The sequence below is a fragment of the Hetaerina americana genome, unplaced genomic scaffold (genome assembly GCF_022747635.1).
Source record: "Hetaerina americana unplaced genomic scaffold, ioHetAmer1.1.p SCAF_147, whole genome shotgun sequence".
NCBI classification, from domain to species: domain Eukaryota; kingdom Metazoa; phylum Arthropoda; class Insecta; order Odonata; family Calopterygidae; genus Hetaerina; species Hetaerina americana.
In genome coordinates this window covers 299785-320430 of record NW_027286592.1, presented here as the reverse complement: position 1 = coordinate 320430, position 20646 = coordinate 299785, and the positions used below count along the sequence as shown (strand labels likewise).

Below are 20646 nucleotides of genomic sequence, written 5' to 3'. Positions count from 1 at the left end.
CGGAGAAGACTAAATTTGTTGAGTATCGAAAGGTTATATTTGTATTTTTCTCAAATATAGTAAATATATTTGTTAATTTTTTTATGTATAGTAAATGACATTATTTTTCATACTTTTTTGCGTCAACTATTAATAAAATGTATGATATAATAAACAAATAACAAATGTATCATTTAAATATCTACAACTATTTTATATATTGTTATATATCAAAATTAATTGACTATTGTTAAAGTCAAATGAACAGCAACAGGTTGTACAATTGTGATTAAAGTACAAAGTAATGTATGCTGCACTGATAGTTTTAATATTAAATTATTTACATGACATGTAGTACTACAATTTGTAATATCCTATTTCTTTTGTAATTAAATTAGCCGGAGTGACTATGTATTTATTTTCTGGTGTGATAATATTATATTTTTTATACGAAATGAAATAAATATGAATTGGTTGGGTAGTTATTGTGTGCATTTAAATTTTTCCGTCAATGGAGGAATCGTAAAGAGATGGGAGGAATGTCTCCGAGTGTACTCGGTGGACAAGTGGAAATATTATATGTATATTATATTTCAAGATATTAATTTAATTATTAGTCCCTCGGTCCAGGGATGCCATTTATTAAGTTGAATAATAATTTAGGTTTGTTCATATTTTTTATAATATTATTCAACAAGTAGTCATTTTAATCAGAATCGATTCTACACACAACTCATGGTATGGTATATTGTCTACTTTATTCTTCACATATTTTTACGAAAGGATGAAATTATCATTTTAATAAGAACAAACAATCATCGTATGAAGCGAAAGAGCAGAATGTATTCCCCTCGGAAAGCCAAACTAATCGCGCTGCCAGGCAAAACAGAATCGCCTGAAAAGAATAAATATTTATCAAGAACCACATATATATATATATATATTCAACATATTATATAATGGTTGAAATATGGAATTCTTGCTTTGACAGTGTCCAGTAACGGAAATATTTTTTCGCATGTGACCCGCTCATAGACCATAAACATAGAATGTCACCTTTATTTGAATCAATTGTAGACTTTTGAGAGCCGACTATTTTTAACAAAGTTAGCATGTCACCTTCACGAAACGATAATTAAGCAAACAATAAATATAAACATACAAGTTCCAAAGCAATACTTTCTCATAGTCCGCGCCACGTATCGCAAATAACACCCAGGTGCGAATATCGATGCTCACATTTACCAAACAGTGATGGTGGAATCTATGGCGTACGGAACGACGCAACAAGACGGCATTCTTTGTGCAAATTTTGCGGAAAACTCTGTATTTTAAAGACGTGACACTTCCTTCGTCCTATAGAAAACGTCTGAAAGAGTTGACCGAGGAATTGTCTCATTAGGTAATGCAAAACAAATTCTACCTTTTACTCCAGACACTTAAATATTTTTATCTTTGACGCTGTTGAAGGAAATTTGTTCTCTCAAAACGTTGACGCTGCCAAAATTGGCAATATGCTGTAGAATATTCCTCGGAATAATTTAAATGGAATATTATTAATCCTGTTTATATTTTAAGAAAGCTCTGCAGTTTCATTTCAAATGAGTTTCATTTAACACTACCATGCCTTCTTTCAATGTCATTAAAAGTATGGTGATGAGTAATGGTGTGTTTCCCCATTGGTTACACAAATGTTCTGTACCAAAAGAGAGCTATTCACTCACTTGTTAATAATTTACCACCTCGCGATTCCTACAAACCTTTATTTATGAGGTATGGAACCATGAATGTATTAGTTTATTTATCTCTAAGCGTCTAAATCATGAGGATATTAATCTAGAAACTCACCAATGAAGATCACACGTCCGTAAATACACCACGAGGGTCAAAGCGAATCTATAATTTCAAAATTATTAAGGTTATTGTGGATATTACAAATATTTCCGTTGTAATTATATTGTGCATTAAGAATACCTATCTCGGCATGCTCTGGTAGTATTAGTTATCGCATGTTTGTATAGTTTATGGTTCTATCATTTTCTCAAAACGAATAAAGTATTAAGTAATAATGAAAGTAAGAAAATCTGATGACACATGCCGATGTAGACTAATAATGATTTCTCTCCTTTTACATATGCAAATGGCAACTAGGCGAAGTGATAGTGATTGTCACTCTACTGAACATCAGACCACCCAGCTTATAAGTCGTGGTTCGTGATAGCGGTGCGATACGAGAGACCTTGAATAATAACCGGCAAAAGCTGACTCGGTTCGCGACTGTTAATTGGGAAGCGGCACATATATTTATATCTTGTATCCGTCCATTCCCAGTGCTTTGGTTTTAGGTAAGTTCCCAAATTTGATCGGTGAGTTGTGAAAACCCGAATTATTTGAGTGGTTCCTTTGAAGTTGGAAATACGTGTGAAGGAAGATGAATCATATAAGTTACTACAGCGAGTATGCAATTAGATCAAGGATGAGTCCACGCCAAGCCATTGGTCATGAACTGACGACTTATGAGCGTAGTACGGAGTACGGCGTGGTTAAAATTCATTATCGTATCGAAATAAAAGACACAATGAAAGCATTCGCCGCACTCCTCATCGTTCCAGGTGCCTTCTACTATCTTGATCATTTATTAAATGACGGGAAGTTCTGTACTAGCGAAAAAACGCACTATTTTGATGCTAGTAGTGGCGAAGAGATATCTATTGATGAAGCTGATGAAATGTGGAGTAGAAATAGTGAGGCTGAGAACATGAGTAGTCAAGGTTATTGGTTGATGTTAGAAGGGAAATATGAAGAAGCCTATAGGAAATTCAATCAAGCCTGTATATCGTGCACCAGTGGATATTTCAAAATGTCAGAATTTATTACTGGAAAACATAATGCCCGAATCAGATGGGCTGAAGACCTGAACGAGCAAGGGAATGAACTTCTGAAACAAAATAAGTATTTGGAGGCCGCCGAGAAATACAGAGAGGCATATGAAACATGCACTAGTTTTTCAATGTGCACTGGTGATAGGAAAGATTTGGAAAAACGTTATCTCTTCAATGAAGGAAATTGTTACAGGATGCAAGGTAATTATTCAAGGGCAGTTGAACTATTTGAGAAGGCATTAGCAATTGACAGCAATTATGGCCATGCCAAGAATAATCTAGCAGAGACGTTGAATTCTTTGGGAGACATCTTTTTAACCTTTAGTGATTATGGAGGAGCGATGATAAAATTCAATGAAGCCTTTGAACAATGCACCGCCAGCTACAAAAATAAGGAGATATTTTCACAGAATGCTGAGAAATGCCAATGCGAACTAGATGCAAACGGTTTGGAAAGAGAAGGGGATGAGGATTACAGCGAAGGCAAATATGAGAGTGCCATGAGGAAATATCAAGAAGCCTTTTGTAAATCGGGAGTTGAATTTCACAGGAAAGGATATGAGGCCAGCTTGAACAAAGCACAGAATGAGTTGGACGCGTTGGATTTGGAACAGTTTCAGGCGGCTCTTGCAAAGTCCCAAGTGATCAAAATGAAGAACAAATACGGCAGCAGACTAAGCGAGGCAAAGAGTGAGGTATAAGCGATGAGAATGATGTCTTTGGGAGACGAGCTGTTTGCTAAATGGCAGTACGAGGCAGCTCTTGAGAAATATGAGGCCGCATGCAAAATTTCTCAGATTTTAAAAGAGAAGAGCTTGCATGCAATGAACAAGGAGAAAGCAGATACTATTATAAACATCTTATCTGCAGTTGGGGATCTTTGGAAAGCCGGTTGGGATATCGAGAATGATGTGGAGGAAAACGACAGATCGGAAGAGGCCAAGGAAACCTTTGGGAGAGTCTTGTGCAAAGTCAGGGAGGGTTTAAGAATATGTCCCGATGATCCAAGTCTAAAACGATACGAAAGACTTGTGCTGTGGAAAGAGGAAGGCAATGAGCTTTTCAATAAAGGCTTGGAGTATCAAGAGAGAGGGCTGGAATTGATGAGTGATGCAAAAGAGCTTAGAGGGAAACAAAATTTTGAATTAGCCAACGAAAAATTTGAGTGCGCTAAGGTCGAATTCTTCAAGGCGATGGAGAAGTTTCAAATCGGAATTGAAACCGATGCTAGATTTAAGGATTGCTTGGAGTTTGTTGAGGAGCAAATTAAGAAGGTCGATAACTCAATAAAGGTTATCGAACAGGAAGTGCTCAATCTGAAATTCATTGACCTGAAGATGAGTTTCAGTGAAAGGAGGGACAGAGACGATGAATTTCCTGAACTTGGTGGAGTTGGGAAACATGTCACGTATCATGCACTCATATAATTAATTTCATATTGTTTCAAATGAATATCAGCTAATTAATAAATGAAAAAATAGACAAACCTGAGTTGTTATAATAATATATATGGGAAGTTGATTCATTGAATAAGTCGCATCCCTGGACAGAGGCTGTAATGATAAAAGTAAATTCCTGAATGTGATATGTATATAACATATCCACTTGTCCACCCAGTTCGGTCTAACACACTCCTCGCATCTCTTAACGAGTCCTCTATGGACTGCAGCAGAGAAGTCTTTGGTTTGACTTGGCCTCTATGGCCATCCAAATGTTTTAATAGCGGCCTAGACGCATTAGAATCGCTGGGAGTCAATTTGGGACCAAGTACGTAGGGTTTTGTACAGACAGTTCCCAATCGAATGATAGTGACGGCTGTTCCTCCTGTGTAAAGTTACGTACACTGCACTTCTTGTGTGCATTAATTCAAAACACTGTCATGCAATGCAATATTCCAATGGAGCCTCTAATGTAAAGAAAAAGATAAGCTGTGCTCTGCTGTCATAATGTCTTGACATTTGATACAAACATGGTGTGAAGTAATCTGACTTTAGTGACCTATCAATGGATTAATCTCTTATCTGATGAAGAGTACTAATATTGTTTGCATAGAGTCATCAGAAAAGGATAAATTGGCATTATTTAAATAATTATTACATGTTGTAAACTGTTTATTAACAGAGCAATGCTCTCAAGAGATTCAATTGACATCCGATGTTCGGGAATAAAGATCGGGCGAAAGTGGATGTTATATTTTTTTAGGACTGACTTAAAAGGAAAGAAATGGGCCCTTGGTCTCATTTTTAATTGTAAATCCAAGTGGAGGAAGTGTTTATTTGTGTGTAATGTAGAATGGACGTATGTTAGAAGGGACGGGAAAGGTATTTTGATAGTTTTGTAATTCTCTTACATATTAGGGAAATTAAGTATTTCAAATTAAAATGCATAGAATGTTTACTTACTGTTAATTAAGTAGTTCAGACTAATTAACAAAAAGATGGACTATTTTCTAATATATTCTAAATAAGGACCTTCCTCCGTTAGATAATATTGATTGCAGAATTGTTCAGCAGATTCAATTCATATTTTCTGAAACATATGATGCCTTAATCGCATTTTGATAATAATATAAATGGAACGTTGCTAAAGAAGGAGGGGTTTTATATAAATAAGAACTATTGCTGTTTGCAAAGAGTGAAATGAAGGGTTTAATTCAAGGCTTTGCTCTTTCCTGAGTGACTTTGTTCGTTGGCTCACGATTGGAGGGCAAAGAATTGGTTTTATTCATGACCACGGTAGACTATTGATTATAATCAATCATTCCTATAAATAAAAAGGTGTAGGATAAAGTTTGGGTACATTTTGATATCATTTAATCAATAGAAAGTAAACAAATGATTCTGATTCTATATATAGAATAGTTTTATAAAGTTTGTACCATGTTATTAATATATCTAAGTTACCTGTGCTGAATTGGGAAACATAAATTCGATTGATAACGAGTTAATTGAGTGCCTTGCCCTTAATGTAATTGCAGAGCTCAGTGTTTTATTGTTCGTTGGTATGTAATTGTGCCCAATGTATTCCTATTTCCTTTGTGAATTATAGTTTTTACTTTGTACAACATTCCCCCATGTATTCAGTAATTCAGAATCATTGTGTCACTGTTCTTCCAATCAGATACCAACATGTGTTTAGGTATTTGCTGTGTCTGTGATGCATTTCAGATGGCCCATTGCATTTCACATGTGAGCTCAGCTGTTCTTGAATGCCCTGCAAAGTGAGAATAGCATTAGTCTTACAACGTCACTTGAATGGAGAATAAAATATATATCTTTCCAAAAATTGCTTCCATTTACACTTTTGGTGGCCATGGCCGCTGGATGATTGATTTCATTCGTGCAATTAAGTCTACAAGGACCCAAAGTGTGAATGTTTGGAGGAAATGTATTCCAGATAACCTTTTCTCTTTACTTTATAGACTATGGCCATGGATATACGAGGGTCATCCGGAAAGTAGTACCCGTTCGTGCCGCATGAAGTGCTGACGACGCGAGTAGCCGCTGGACGAGGTCAGATAGCTTCAGTAGCTTGTCTGCCTTCTCTGAGCCAAGTTGCGTGACGCTAGCATTGCCTGTGTTGTTTCTGTGATTGTTTACAATGTTTAAAAAAATTGAGAACGCCACCAGTTGTGAAGTGAGGGCAGTGATTAAATTCCTCAATGCAAGAAACGTTCGCCCACGTGATATTCATCGCCAATTAAAGGAGGTGTATGGAGACAATGTAATGGACGAGTCGTCTGTTCGGCGGTGGTGTCGCAACTTCAACATGGGGAGGGGGTACACACACGACGATAAGCGTTCGGGGAGACCGTCTGTCATTACAGACCAACTGGTGAGCTCAGTTGACGAATTCGTGAGGAACGATCGGCGCGTCACAATTGATGACATCTGTGAGCATTTTCCCAATGTTTCTCGAACAATTGTTCATGAAATTGTTAAACACCATCTGCATTATGAAAAAATTGGTGCAAGATGGGTCCCTCGCAAGCTTACAGATGAGCACAAAACCAAGGGTATGGCTCGTACTTAAAGTATGGTGACGGAAAGACATTCTTTGTGTCTATTGAGTCTTCTTGAAAGATTTATATTTTTAATAAAATTCAGTTAGCGTTGTATTCCAAAATATGTTTAATTTAAACCAAATGAATGAAATGCAATCTGTCTTTTGGTCCAAATTGAGACAAATTGTGCGAGTTGTAAGTGTAAACATTGCAATGATTCCAAAGCGTAGAAATCCTATCGCTTGCTAAAGATGGGCCAATTATTCCGATGACCCCAATCAATGCAAATGATTTCTACGCTTTGATTTCATTGCATTGTAATCCATAATTGCGGAAGACTCTTTCAAAAGTTACTCTCGCCACAACCTATGCTTTTTTTTGAAATTGTAATTTTATGATATTAATCCTAACATTCCAATGCATTCTGTGCTGACCTAAGGCCTAACACATTATACACAGTGTGTTCTTACGGCCCACTGCACACTTGTATTTCAGAGACTCTTTGTTTACATTTAAAATTATTAAATTATTTTATAATTTTGCGATGATATGGTATATGGCTTAAAATTAGTGAAATTTTAAATTGCAATGTTGATGTTCAGATTTGTATGTTTATATATATTGTTGTTGTACATGCTTTAAGATATTTGTTGGAAACTAAACGTGAATTGAAAAATGGAAATAACTTGATAGAAACTTTATACTCTGGGTCATATGCTTATTAGGAGATTAATTTTGTGAATAATCACTAATATTGTCTACCCAGGATGTAAAAATTTTATCAATAATATAAATCTCGAAATATTTTTAGGTAATAACCTTAGGTATATACTTTTTTAAGCATAAAATGTTTGAAATGCTTTGGTTTTCTTGGAAATGTATTCAGTCTTGGTCACAAAATCAAGATTTATCACACGGAATGTATTAAGCCAATAATATTGTTCATAGTGTTTGTGAAGTGCCAAAAAGCATCATTTAACTGTTGTATGTTGTAATGTAATAATAACTGTGATTCAATGTATGTCTGAGCAATCAGCGTCTTTGTCGAGTGAAGACTGGGGAACTCAATGAGTAAACTGTATTTATGATTGGAGTTGGGTCGAGGAGTGAAGAGAGGGAGAGGGAATGGAGGCAAAGACGCTTTGATGGAATCGGTTGGAAGGGGATAGTTGAGATGCCCTTGGAAATCATCATTAGGAGATCTAATGTATCTTCCAGTTCCCAATTTCCTTTCAACCTTGAACGAGTGACGTCAAAGTACAAAGGAAAAGTCTTCTACAATGAATACTCCTAGACTTAATGCTTCCTGTGACTGCAATGCCCTGGACTTCTCCCAAGTCAGTTTTACCTCTGGGTCCATCTCCGGAGAAGACTCTTGGTGGACAGTTGACAACGTGCCAGTGTTGTTCCTGTGAGGGTTAGTACCATTCCATCAGCCAGCACCAACATTTTCCCATGCAATTAGGGGTCGTTAGTGTCACTCTGTGGACAGTTCACGTTTGGAACTTCCTGTGATTGATAGCCCTGTTGAAATCCCTCTGCCAATTACCATTTCATGGTTGCATATATCCCCTTGGCAGTGGATGGAGTGATATCTGTGACTGAATGTGTCAACTCCAACCCACCGAAGTGATCATCCTCCATCTACTCCAAAGGAGGAATCTATCTGTGAGCAGTATTCTTCTTGACAAGAAGTGTGGAATGGTTGATAATCCCGACTATGCACGACTCTTAGTGACCTCTGCCAGAATGACAGATTGTCTTAAAAGCCAAGAACGACTGCTCATCCCTGCAAACTTCATCAATTTCTGTGTTTCAAAAGGGACATGATAGGCACAGGTTTCCACTCAAACGTCAGATTTCCAAAAGAAGCAATTTGGATGTCACTGACAAACTTGAATGAGTGTAGAGACATGGCAGTCCAGCTCTCAGACAAAAATGCTGTAATTCCTGCAAGTACCAAACCTTCATACCATCTTCACGGATGCCTGATTCATTTTAATAGTACATCCAGTCTGGTGTGAAAGATACAGTATCTCTTCAGGATCTTCCACTCTTCAATGTCCAAGTCCTGAAATCCCTGAGGTATCAATTAGGCGAGGGGAAGAGAGGACTCTGCTTATAGTCTTCCCCTCCCTTGATCCTATCTACGTCTACGTCCACACCATACCCACGGTGCACTCTGTCTGAATGCATTCACTTCCTGGAGACATGCCTTGAGGAATGAGCACACCGCAACGCAAGAGACAAGGAGCACTCTCTCTCGTCCAAAGAAGAACACACAGCCAGCACGCAGCGTGAACCTGGACGACCATTCCGTTCCTGCTTCCCTCCCTGCGAGCTTTCGCTATGGCTCCAGCTGGATCTCCAGGTCACCTTCCTGGGCCTCCTAGAGTACACCAGGCTGGAATGGGACAGGGCCAGTCATCAGTGCCAGTATCTCATTGACGGAGCAAAGGGGCAGCAACCTACTCTACTTGATCTTCCTGGAACGGAAAGAGTAAGTGACCCTCCTCATCTGGTCCTCATTTCGTCTCTCCGGACTCTTTCAAGGGGAGCCTCCCTCAGGGTTGCCCCTGCACACTGTCCATCGTCTGCATATGTGTCTTCATTAATAATCACTTACTCCATTCCAGATGAACCACACCTGGCACCAAGGCCACCGCCATTGGCCCCCAATCGATAGGGCGGATCCTCATGGAGAGAATGTTACAGATTTGACATCTGGCAGTCATAGGATCTCACCCAAGATGACCTTGCTTGTTCTCTGGGGAACATAAATGCAACAGACACCTCCGCAGTGGAGTCAAGACCATTGCTGGCATAAACAAGGCACGCAAATGGTGGAATCCTTGAGTAGTTCTTCCACCCTAAGCAAAGTTTCTGATATTGGTACGCAAGTAAATAAATTGCTAATGTCGAAGGAGACTAGCCTCACTTTTTCCGGGGCATCAATATCTTTCAATTTTCGGGCTAGCTCTATAGAGTTTTTTGGAACTGGTTTTCTAGAAATGGTCAAAACAATCCATCAACGCACCTGCGAGCCCCCACCCCTCTCAAATCCTTCCAACCTTTCCCGCCACCACTCTGTCCTGAGGGTATATATGCTTGCTCTGTCTGTTTTGCAAATTTGTACCTGATGATGCCGCAAGTCGGTGAAACGCGTTGTACCATATAATAAATCTTTGGAAAGGTACGAGTCTTTCTTTCCTTTTAGTATGGATCTGAAATTGTTGGTTTTGATTAGAATGAGTGCATCTTCTCAACAGATGCACTGATTGTAGTGTAATTCTTTCACAGATAAGAGCGAAGGAATTTAACTTGCGTCAACAATTATTGAAAGGCTTATGCAAGATATCTTTCTTGCCTTTGACTGTTGTGCTGATTCATTTTTCTCTCTGCTAATTTAACTGTGACCAAGTTGCAATACAACCTCCAGGTGTAATAGTGTAATGATAACTCCTCATTGCCCTCAGTCGTGAGTAAAAGTATTCCGAGACTTTTGACCGCGAGTGCTTCTCTTGTCTCTATTGCCATTCTTCAGCTGAAGAAATGTTTCTTCCATTCGATAACAAATATCCTCTGCAACTACAACTTTTGTAAGTGAACATTAATTAGCGGAGAAGACTAAATTTGTTGAGTATCGAAAGGTTATATTTGTATTTTTCTCAAATATAGTAAATATATTTGTTAATTTTTTTATGTATAGTAAATGACATTATTTTTCATACTTTTTTGCGTCAACTATTAATAAAATGTATGATATAATAAACAAATAACAAATGTATCATTTAAATATCTACAACTATTTTATATATTGTTATATATCAAAATTAATTGACTATTGTTAAAGTCAAATGAACAGCAACAGGTTGTACAATTGTGATTAAAGTACAAAGTAATGTATGCTGCACTGATAGTTTTAATATTAAATTATTTACATGACATGTAGTACTACAATTTGTAATATCCTATTTCTTTTGTAATTAAATTAGCCGGAGTGACTATGTATTTATTTTCTGGTGTGATAATATTATATTTTTTATACGAAATGAAATAAATATGAATTGGTTGGGTAGTTATTGTGTGCATTTAAATTTTTCCGTCAAAGGAGGAATCGTAAAGAGATGGGAGGAATGTCTCCGAGTGTACTCGGTGGACAAGTGGAAATATTATATGTATATTATATTTCAAGATATTAATTTAATTATTATTCCCTCGGTCCAGGGATGCCATTTATTAAGTTGAATAATAATTTAGGTTTGTTCATATTTTTTATAATATTATTCAACAAGTAGTCATTTTAATCAGAATCGATTCTACACACAACTCATGGTATGGTATATTGTCTACTTTATTCTTCACATATTTTTACGAAAGGATGAAATTATCATTTTAATAAGAACAAACAATCATCGTATGAAGCGAAAGAGCAGAATGTATTCCCCTCGGAAAGCCAAACTAATCGCGCTGCCAGGCAAAACAGAATCGCCTGAAGAGAATAAATATTTATCAAGAACCACATATATATATATATATTCAACATATTATATAATGGTTGAAATATGGAATTCTTGCTTTGACAGTGTCCAGTAACGGAAATATTTTTTCGCATGTGACCCGCTCATAGACCATAAACATAGAATGTCACCTTTATTTGAATCAATTGTAGACTTTTGAGAGCCGACTATTTTTAACAAAGTTAGCATGTCACCTTCACGAAACGATAATTAAGCAAACAATAAATATAAACATACAAGTTCCAAAGCAATACTTTCTCATAGTCCGCGCCACGTATCGCAAATAACACCCAGGTGCGAATATCGATGCTCACATTTACCAAACAGTGATGGTGGAATCTATGGCGTACGGAACGACGCAACAAGACGGCATTCTTTGTGCAAATTTTGCGGAAAACTCTGTATTTTAAAGACGTGACACTTCCTTCGTCCTATAGAAAACGTCTGAAAGAGTTGACCGAGGAATTGTCTCATTAGGTAATGCAAAACAAATTCTACCTTTTACTCCAGACACTAAATATTTTTATCTTTGACGCTGTTGAAGGAAATTTGTTCTCTCAAAACGTTGACGCTGCCAAAATTGGCAATATGCTGTAGAATATTCCTCGGAATAATTTAAATGGAATATTATTAATCCTGTTTATATTTTAAGAAAGCTCTGCAGTTTCATTTCAAATGAGTTTCATTTAACACTACCATGCCTTCTTTCAATGTCATTAAAAGTATGGTGATGAGTAATGGTGTGTTTCCCCATTGGTTACACAAATGTTCTGTACCAAAAGAGAGCTATTCACTCACTTGTTAATAATTTACCACCTCGCGATTCCTACAAACCTTTATTTATGAGGTATGGAACCATGAATGTATTAGTTTATTTATCTCTAAGCGTCTAAATCATGAGGATATTAATCTAGAAACTCACCAATGAAGATCACACGTCCGTAAATACACCACGAGGGTCAAAGCGAATCTATAATTTCAAAATTATTAAGGTTATTGTGGATATTACAATTATTTCCGTTGTAATTATATTGTGCATTAAGAATACCTATCTCGGCATGCTCTGGTAGTATTAGTTATCGCATGTTTGTATAGTTTATGGTTCTATCATTTTCTCAAAACGAATAAAGTATTAAGTAATAATGAAAGTAAGAAAATCTGATGACACATGCCGATGTAGACTAATAATGATTTCTCTCCTTTTACATATGCAAATGGCAACTAGGCGAAGTGATAGTGATTGTCACTCTACTGAACATCAGACCACCCAGCTTATAAGTCGTGGTTCGTGATAGCGGTGCGATACGAGAGACCTTGAATAATAACCGGCAAAAGCTGACTCGGTTCGCGACTGTTAATTGGGAAGCGGCACATATATTTATATCTTGTATCCGTCCATTCCCAGTGCTTTGGTTTTAGGTAAGTTCCCAAATTTGATCGGTGAGTTGTGAAAACCCGAATTATTTGAGTGGTTCCTTTGAAGTTGGAAATACGTGTGAAGGAAGATGAATCATATAAGTTACTACAGCGAGTATGCAATTAGATCAAGGATGAGTCCACGCCAAGCCATTGGTCATGAACTGACGACTTATGAGCGTAGTACGGAGTACGGCGTGGTTAAAATTCATTATCGTATCGAAATAAAAGACACAATGAAAGCATTCGCCGCACTCCTCATCGTTCCAGGTGCCTTCTACTATCTTGATCATTTATTAAATGACGGGAAGTTCTGTACTAGCGAAAAAACGCACTATTTTGATGCTAGTAGTGGCGAAGAGATATCTATTGATGAAGCTGATGAAATGTGGAGTAGAAATAGTGAGGCTGAGAACATGAGTAGTCAAGGTTATTGGTTGATGTTAGAAGGGAAATATGAAGAAGCCTATAGGAAATTCAATCAAGCCTGTATATCGTGCACCAGTGGATATTTCAAAATGTCAGAATTTATTACTGGAAAACATAATGCCCGAATCAGATGGGCTGAAGACCTGAACGAGCAAGGGAATGAACTTCTGAAACAAAATAAGTATTTGGAGGCCGCCGAGAAATACAGAGAGGCATATGAAACGCACTAGTTTTTCAATGTGCACTGGTGATAGGAAAGATTTGGAAAAACGTTATCTCTTCAATGAAGGAAATTGTTACAGGATGCAAGGTAATTATTCAAGGGCAGTTGAACTATTTGAGAAGGCATTAGCAATTGACAGCAATTATGGCCATGCCAAGAATAATCTAGCAGAGACGTTGAATTCTTTGGGAGACATCTTTTTAACCTTTAGTGATTATGGAGGAGCGATGATAAAATTCAATGAAGCCTTTGAACAATGCACCGCCAGCTACAAAAATAAGGAGATATTTTCACAGAATGCTGAGAAATGCCAATGCGAACTAGATGCAAACGGTTTGGAAAGAGAAGGGGATGAGGATTACAGCGAAGGCAAATATGAGAGTGCCATGAGGAAATATCAAGAAGCCTTTTGTAAATCTGGAGTTGAATTTCACAGGAAAGGATATGAGGCCAGCTTGAACAAAGCACAGAATGAGTTGGACGCGTTGGATTTGGAACAGTTTCAGGCGGCTCTTGCAAAGTCCCAAGTGATCAAAATGAAGAACAAATACGGCAGCAGACTAAGCGAGGCAAAGAGTGAGGTATAAGCGATGAGAATGATGTCTTTGTGAGACGAGCTGTTTGCTAAATGGCAGTACGAGGCAGCTCTTGAGAAATATGAGGCCGCATGCAAAATTTCTCAGATTTTAAAAGAGAAGAGCTTGCATGCAATGAACAAGGAGAAAGCAGATACTATTATAAACATCTTATCTGTAGTTGGGGATCTTTGGAAAGCCGGTTGGGATATCGAGAATGATGTGGAGGAAAACGACAGATCGGAAGAGGCCAAGGAAACCTTTGGGAGAGTCTTGTGCAAAGTCAGGGAGGGTTTAAGAATATGTCCCGATGATCCAAGTCTAAAACGATACGAAAGACTTGTGCTGTGGAAAGAGGAAGGCAATGAGCTTTTCAATAAAGGCTTGGAGTATCAAGAGAGAGGGCTGGAATTGATGAGTGATGCAAAAGAGCTTAGAGGGAAACAAAATTTTGAATTAGCCAACGAAAAATTTGAGTGCGCTAAGGTCGAATTCTTCAAGGCGATGGAGAAGTTTCAAATCGGAATTGAAACCGATGCTAGATTTAAGGATTGCTTGGAGTTTGTTGAGGAGCAAATTAAGAAGGTCGATAACTCAATAAAGGTTATCGAACAGGAAGTGCTCAATCTGAAATTCATTGACCTGAAGATGAGTTTCAGTGAAAGGAGGGACAGAGACGATGAATTTCCTGAACTTGGTGGAGTTGGGAAACATGTCACGTATCATGCACTCATATAATTAATTTCATATTGTTTCAAATGAATATCAGCTAATTAATAAATGAAAAAATAGACAAACCTGAGTTGTTATAATAATATATATGGGAAGTTGATTCATTGAATAAGTCGCATCCCTGGACAGAGGCTGTAATGATAAAAGTAAATTCCTGAATGTGATATGTATATAACATATCCACTTGTCCACCCAGTTCGGTCTAACACACTCCTCGCATCTCTTAACGAGTCCTCTATGGACTGCAGCAGAGAAGTCTTTGGTTTGACTTGGCCTCTATGGCCATCCAAATGTTTTAATAGCGGCCTAGACGCATTAGAATCGCTGGGAGTCAATTTGGGACCAAGTACGTAGGGTTTTGTACAGACAGTTCCCAATCGAATGATAGTGACGGCTGTTCCTCCTGTGTAAAGTTACGTACACTGCACTTCTTGTGTGCATTAATTCAAAACACTGTCATGCAATGCAATATTCCAATGGAGCCTCTAATGTAAAGAAAAAGATAAGCTGTGCTCTGCTGTGATAATGTCTTGACATTTGATACAAACATGGTGTGAAGTAATCTGACTTTAGTGACCTATCAATGGATTAATCTCTTATCTGATGAAGAGTACTAATATTGTTTGCATAGAGTTATCAGAGAAGGATAAATTGGCATTATTTAAATAATTATGACATGTTGTAAACTGTTAATTAACAGAGCAATGCTCTCAAGAGATTCAATTGACATCCGATGCTTGAGAATAAAGATCGGGCGAAAGTGGATGTTATATTTTTTTAGGACTGACTTAAAAGGAAAGAAATGGGCCCTTGGTCTCATTTTTAATTGTAAATCCAAGTGGAGGAAGTGTTTATTTGTGTGTAATGTAGAATGGACGTATGTTAGAAGGGACGGGAAAGGTATTTTGATAGTTTTGTAATTCTCTTACATATTAGGGAAATTAAGTATTTCAAATTAAAATGCATAGAATGTTTACTTACTGTTGATAAGTAGTTCAGACTAATTAACAAATAGATGGACTATTTTCTAATATATTCTAAATAAGGACCTTCCTCCGTTACATAATATTGATTGCAGAATTGTTCAGCAGATTCAATTCATATTTTCTGAAACATATGATGCCTTAATCGCATTTTGATAATAATATAAATGGAACGTTGCTAAAGAAGGAGGGGTTTTATATAAATAAGAACTATTGCTGTTTGCCAAGAGTGAAATGATGGGTTTAATTCAAGGCTTTGCTCTTTCCTGAGTGACTTTGTTCGTTGGCTCACGATTGGAGGGCAAAGAATTGGTTTTATTCATGACCACGGTAGACTATTGATTATAATCAATCATTCCTATAAATAAAAAGGTGTAGGATAAAGTTTGGGTACATTTTGATATCATTTAATCAATAGAAAGTAAACAAATGATTCTGATTCTATATATAGAATAGTTTTATAAAGTTTGTACCATGTTATTAATATATCAAAGTTACCTGTGCTGAATTAAAAAACATATATTCGATTGAAAACAAGTTAATTGAGTGCCTTGCCCTTAATGTAATTGCAGAGCTCAGTGTTTTATTGTTCGTTGGTATGTAATTGTGCCCAATGTATTCCTATTTCCTTTGTGAATTATAGTTTTTACTTTGTACAACATTCCCCCATGTATTCAGTAATTCAGAATCATTGTGTCACTGTTCTTCCAATCAGATACCAACATGTGTTTAGGTATTTGCTGTGTCTGTGATGCATTTCAGATGGCCCATTGCATTTCACATGTGAGCTCAGCTGTTCTTGAATGCCCTGCAAAGTGAGAATAGCATTAGTCTTACAACGTCACTTGAATGGAGAATAAAATATATATATCTTTCCAAAAATTGCTTCCATTTACACTTTTGGTGGCCATGGCCGCTGGATGATTGATTTCATTCGTGCAATTAAGTCTACAAGGACCCAAAGTGTGAATGTTTGGAGGAAATGTATTCCAGATAACCTTTTCTCTTTACTTTATAGACTATGGCCATGGATATACGAGGGTCATCCGGAAAGTAGTACCCGTTCGTGCCGCATGAAGTGCTGACGACGCGAGTAGCCGCTGGACGAGGTCAGATAGCTTCAGTAGCTTGTCTGCCTTTTCTGAGCCAAGTTGCGTGACGCTAGCATTGCCTGTGTTGTTTCTGTGATTGTTTACAATGTTTAAAAAAATTGAGAACGCCACCAGTTGTGAAGTGAGGGCAGTGATTAAATTCCTCAATGCAAGAAACGTTCGCCCACGTGATATTCATCGCCAATTAAAGGAGGTGTATGGAGACAATGTAATGGACGAGTCGTCTGTTCGGCGGTGGTGTCGCAACTTCAACATGGGGAGGGGGTACACACACGACGATAAGCGTTCGGGGAGACCGTCTGTCATTACAGACCAACTGGTGAGCTCAGTTGACGAATTCGTGAGGAACGATCGGCGCGTCACAATTGATGACATCTGTGAGCATTTTCCCAATGTTTCTCGAACAATTGTTCATGAAATTGTTAAACACCATCTGCATTATGAAAAAATTGGTGCAAGATGGGTCCCTCGCAAGCTTACAGATGAGCACAAAACCAAGGGTATGGCTCGTACTTAAAGTATGGTGACGGAAAGACATTCTTTGTGTCTATTGAGTCTTCTTGAAAGATTTATATTTTTAATAAAATTCAGTTAGCGTTGTATTCCAAAATATGTTTAATTTAAACCAAATGAATGAAATGCAATCTGTCTTTTGGTCCAAATTGAGACAAATTGTGCGAGTTGTAAGTGTAAACATTGCAATGATTCCAAAGCGTAGAAATCCTATCGCTTGCTAAAGATGGGCCAATTATTCCGATGACCCCAATCAATGCAAATGATTTCTACGCTTTGATTTCATTGCATTGTAATCCATAATTGCGGAAGACTCTTTCAAAAGTTACTCTCGCCACAACCTATGCTTTTTTTTGAAATTGTAATTTTATGATATTAATCCTAACATTCCAATGCATTCTGTGCTGACCTAAGGCCTAACACATTATACACAGTGTGTTCTTACGGCCCACTGCACACTTGTATTTCAGAGACTCTTTGTTTACATTTAAAATTATTAAATTATTTTATAATTTTGCGATGATATGGTATATGGCTTAAAATTAGTGAAATTTTAAATTGCAATGTTGATGTTCAGATTTGTATGTTTATATATATTGTTGTTGTACATGCTTTAAGATATTTGTTGGAAACTAAACGTGAATTGAAAAATGGAAATAACTTGATAGAAACTTTATACTCTGGGTCATATGCTTATTAGGAGATTAATTTTGTGAATAATCACTAATATTGTCTACCCAGGATGTAAAAATTTTATCAATAATATAAATCTCGAAATATTTTTAGGTAATAACCTTAGGTATATACTTTTTTAAGCATAAAATGTTTGAAATGCTTTGGTTTTCTTGGAAATGTATTCAGTCTTGGTCACAAAATCAAGATTTATCACACGGAATGTATTAAGCCAATAATATTGTTCATAGTGTTTGTGAAGTACCAAAAAGCATCGTTGAACTATTGTGTGTTGCGAATGTAATGTAATAATAACTGTGATTCAATGTATGTCTGAGCAAAGAGTGTCTTTGTCGAGTGAAGACTGGGGAACTCAATGAGTAAACTGTATTTATGATTGGAGTTGGGTCGAGGAGTGAAGAGAGGGAGAGGGAATGGAGGCAAAGACGCTTTGATGGAATCGGTTGGAAGGGGATAGTTGAGATGCCCTTGGAAATCATCATTAGGAGATCTAATGTATCTTCCAGTTCCCAATTTCCTTTCAACCTTGAACGAGTGACGTCAAAGTACAAAGGAAAAGTCTTCTACAATGAATACTCCTAGACTTAATGCTTCCTGTGACTGCAATGCCCTGGACTTCTCCCAAGTCAGTTTTACCTCTGGGTCCATCTCCGGAGAAGACTCTTGGTGGACAGTTGACAACGTGCCAGTGTTGTTCCTGTGAGGGTTAGTACCATTCCATCAGCCAGCACCAACATTTTCCCATGCAATTAGGGGTCGTTAGTGTCACTCTGTGGACAGTTCACGTTTGGAACTTCCTGTGATTGATAGCCCTGTTGAAATCCCTCTGCCAATTACCATTTCATGGTTGCATATATCCCCTTGGCAGTGGATGGAGTGATATCTGTGACTGAATGTGTCAACTCCAACCCACCGAAGTGATCATCCTCCATCTACTCCAAAGGAGGAATCTATCTGTGAGCAGTATTCTTCTTGACAAGAAGTGTGGAATGGTTGATAATCCCGACTATGCACGACTCTTAGTGACCTCTGCCAGAATGACAGATTGTCTTAAAAGCCAAGAACGACTGCTCATCCCTGCAAACTTCATCAATTTCTGTGTTTCAAAAGGGACATGATAGGCACAGGTTTCCACTCAAACGTCAGATTTCCAAAAGAAGCAATTTGGATGTCACTGACAAACTTGAATGAGTGTAGAGACATGGCGGTCCAGCTCTCAGACAAAAATGCTGTAACTCCTGCAAGTACCAAACCTTCATACCATCTTCACGGATGCCTGATTCATTTTAATAGTACATCCAGTCTGGTGTGAAAGATACAGTATCTCTTCAGGATCTTCCACTCTTCAATGTCCAAGTCCTGAAATCCCTGAGGTATCAATTAGGCGAGGGGAAGAGAGGACTCTGCTTATAGTCTTCCCCTCCCTTGATCCTATCTATGTCTACGTCCAGACGTCCACACCATACCCACGGTGCACTCTGTCTGAATGCATTCACTTCCTGGAGACATGCCTTGAGGAATGAGCACACCGCAACGCAAGAGACAAGGAGCACTCTCTCTCGTCCAAAAAGAACACACAGCCAGCACGCAGCGTGAACCTGGACGACCATTCCGTTCCTGCTTCCCTCCCTGCGAGCTTTCGTTATGGCTCCAGCTGGATCTCCAGGTCACCTTCCTGGGCCTCCTAGAGTACACCAGGCTGGAATGGGACAGGGCCAGTCATCAGTGCCAGTATCTCATTGACGGAGCAAAGGGGCAGCAACCTACTCTACTTGATCTTCCTGGAACGGAAAGAGTAAGTGACCCTCCTCATCTGGTCCTCATTTCGTCTCTCCGGACTCTTTCAAGGGGAGCCTCCCTCAGGGTTGCCCCTGCACACTGTCCATCGTCTGCATATGTGTCTTCATTAATAATCACTTACTCCATTCCAGATGAACCACACCTGGCACCAAGGCCACCGCCATTGGCCCCCAATCGATAGGGCGGATCCTCATGGAGAGAATGTTACAGATTTGACATCTGTCAGTCATAGGATCTCACCCAAGATGACCTTGCTTGTTCTCTGGGGAACATAAATGCAACAGACACCTCCGCAGTGGAGTCAAGACCATTGCTGGCATAAACAAGGCACGCAAATGGTGGAATCCTTGAGTAGTTCTTCCACCCTAAGCAAAGTTTCTGATATTGGTACGCAAGTAAATAAATTGCTAATGTCGAAGGAGACTAGCCTCGCTTTTTCCGGGGCATCAATATCTTTCAATTTTCGGGCTAGCTCTATAGAGTTTTTTGGAACTGGTTTTCTAGAAATGGTCAAAACAATCCATCAACGCACCTGCGAGCCCCCACCCCTCTCAAATCCTTCCAACCTTTCCCGCCACCACTCTGTCCTGAGGGTATATATGCTTGCTCTGTCTGTTTTGCAAATTTGTACCTGATGATGCCGCAAGTCGGTGAAACGCGTTGTACCATATAATAAATCTTTGGAAAGGTACGAGTCTTTCTTTCCTTTTAGTATGGATCTGAAATTGTTGGTTTTGATTAGAATGAGTGCATCTTCTCAACAGATGCACTGATTGTAGTGTAATT

At 38.2% G+C, this 20646-nt stretch overlaps 3 long non-coding RNA genes across 3 annotated transcripts; all 3 read left to right on the top strand.

The window, feature by feature from the left end:
• Nucleotides 1–1244: 1244 nt before the first annotated feature.
• On the top strand, nt 1245–10060 carry LOC139686674 (uncharacterized). Its single transcript, XR_011700528.1, has 4 exons — nt 1245–1381; nt 2131–2324; nt 6283–9364; nt 9501–10060. It is a non-coding gene; the product is annotated as an uncharacterized lncRNA (long non-coding RNA).
• Nucleotides 10061–11724: 1664 nt separating this feature from the next.
• On the top strand, nt 11725–16873 carry LOC139686673 (uncharacterized). Its single transcript, XR_011700527.1, has 3 exons — nt 11725–11861; nt 12610–12803; nt 16761–16873. It is a non-coding gene; the product is annotated as an uncharacterized lncRNA (long non-coding RNA).
• Nucleotides 16874–16898: 25 nt separating this feature from the next.
• On the top strand, nt 16899–20551 carry LOC139686672 (uncharacterized). The gene is made up of 2 exons (XR_011700526.1): nt 16899–19855; nt 19992–20551. It is a non-coding gene; the product is annotated as an uncharacterized lncRNA (long non-coding RNA).
• Nucleotides 20552–20646: the final 95 nt, after the last annotated feature.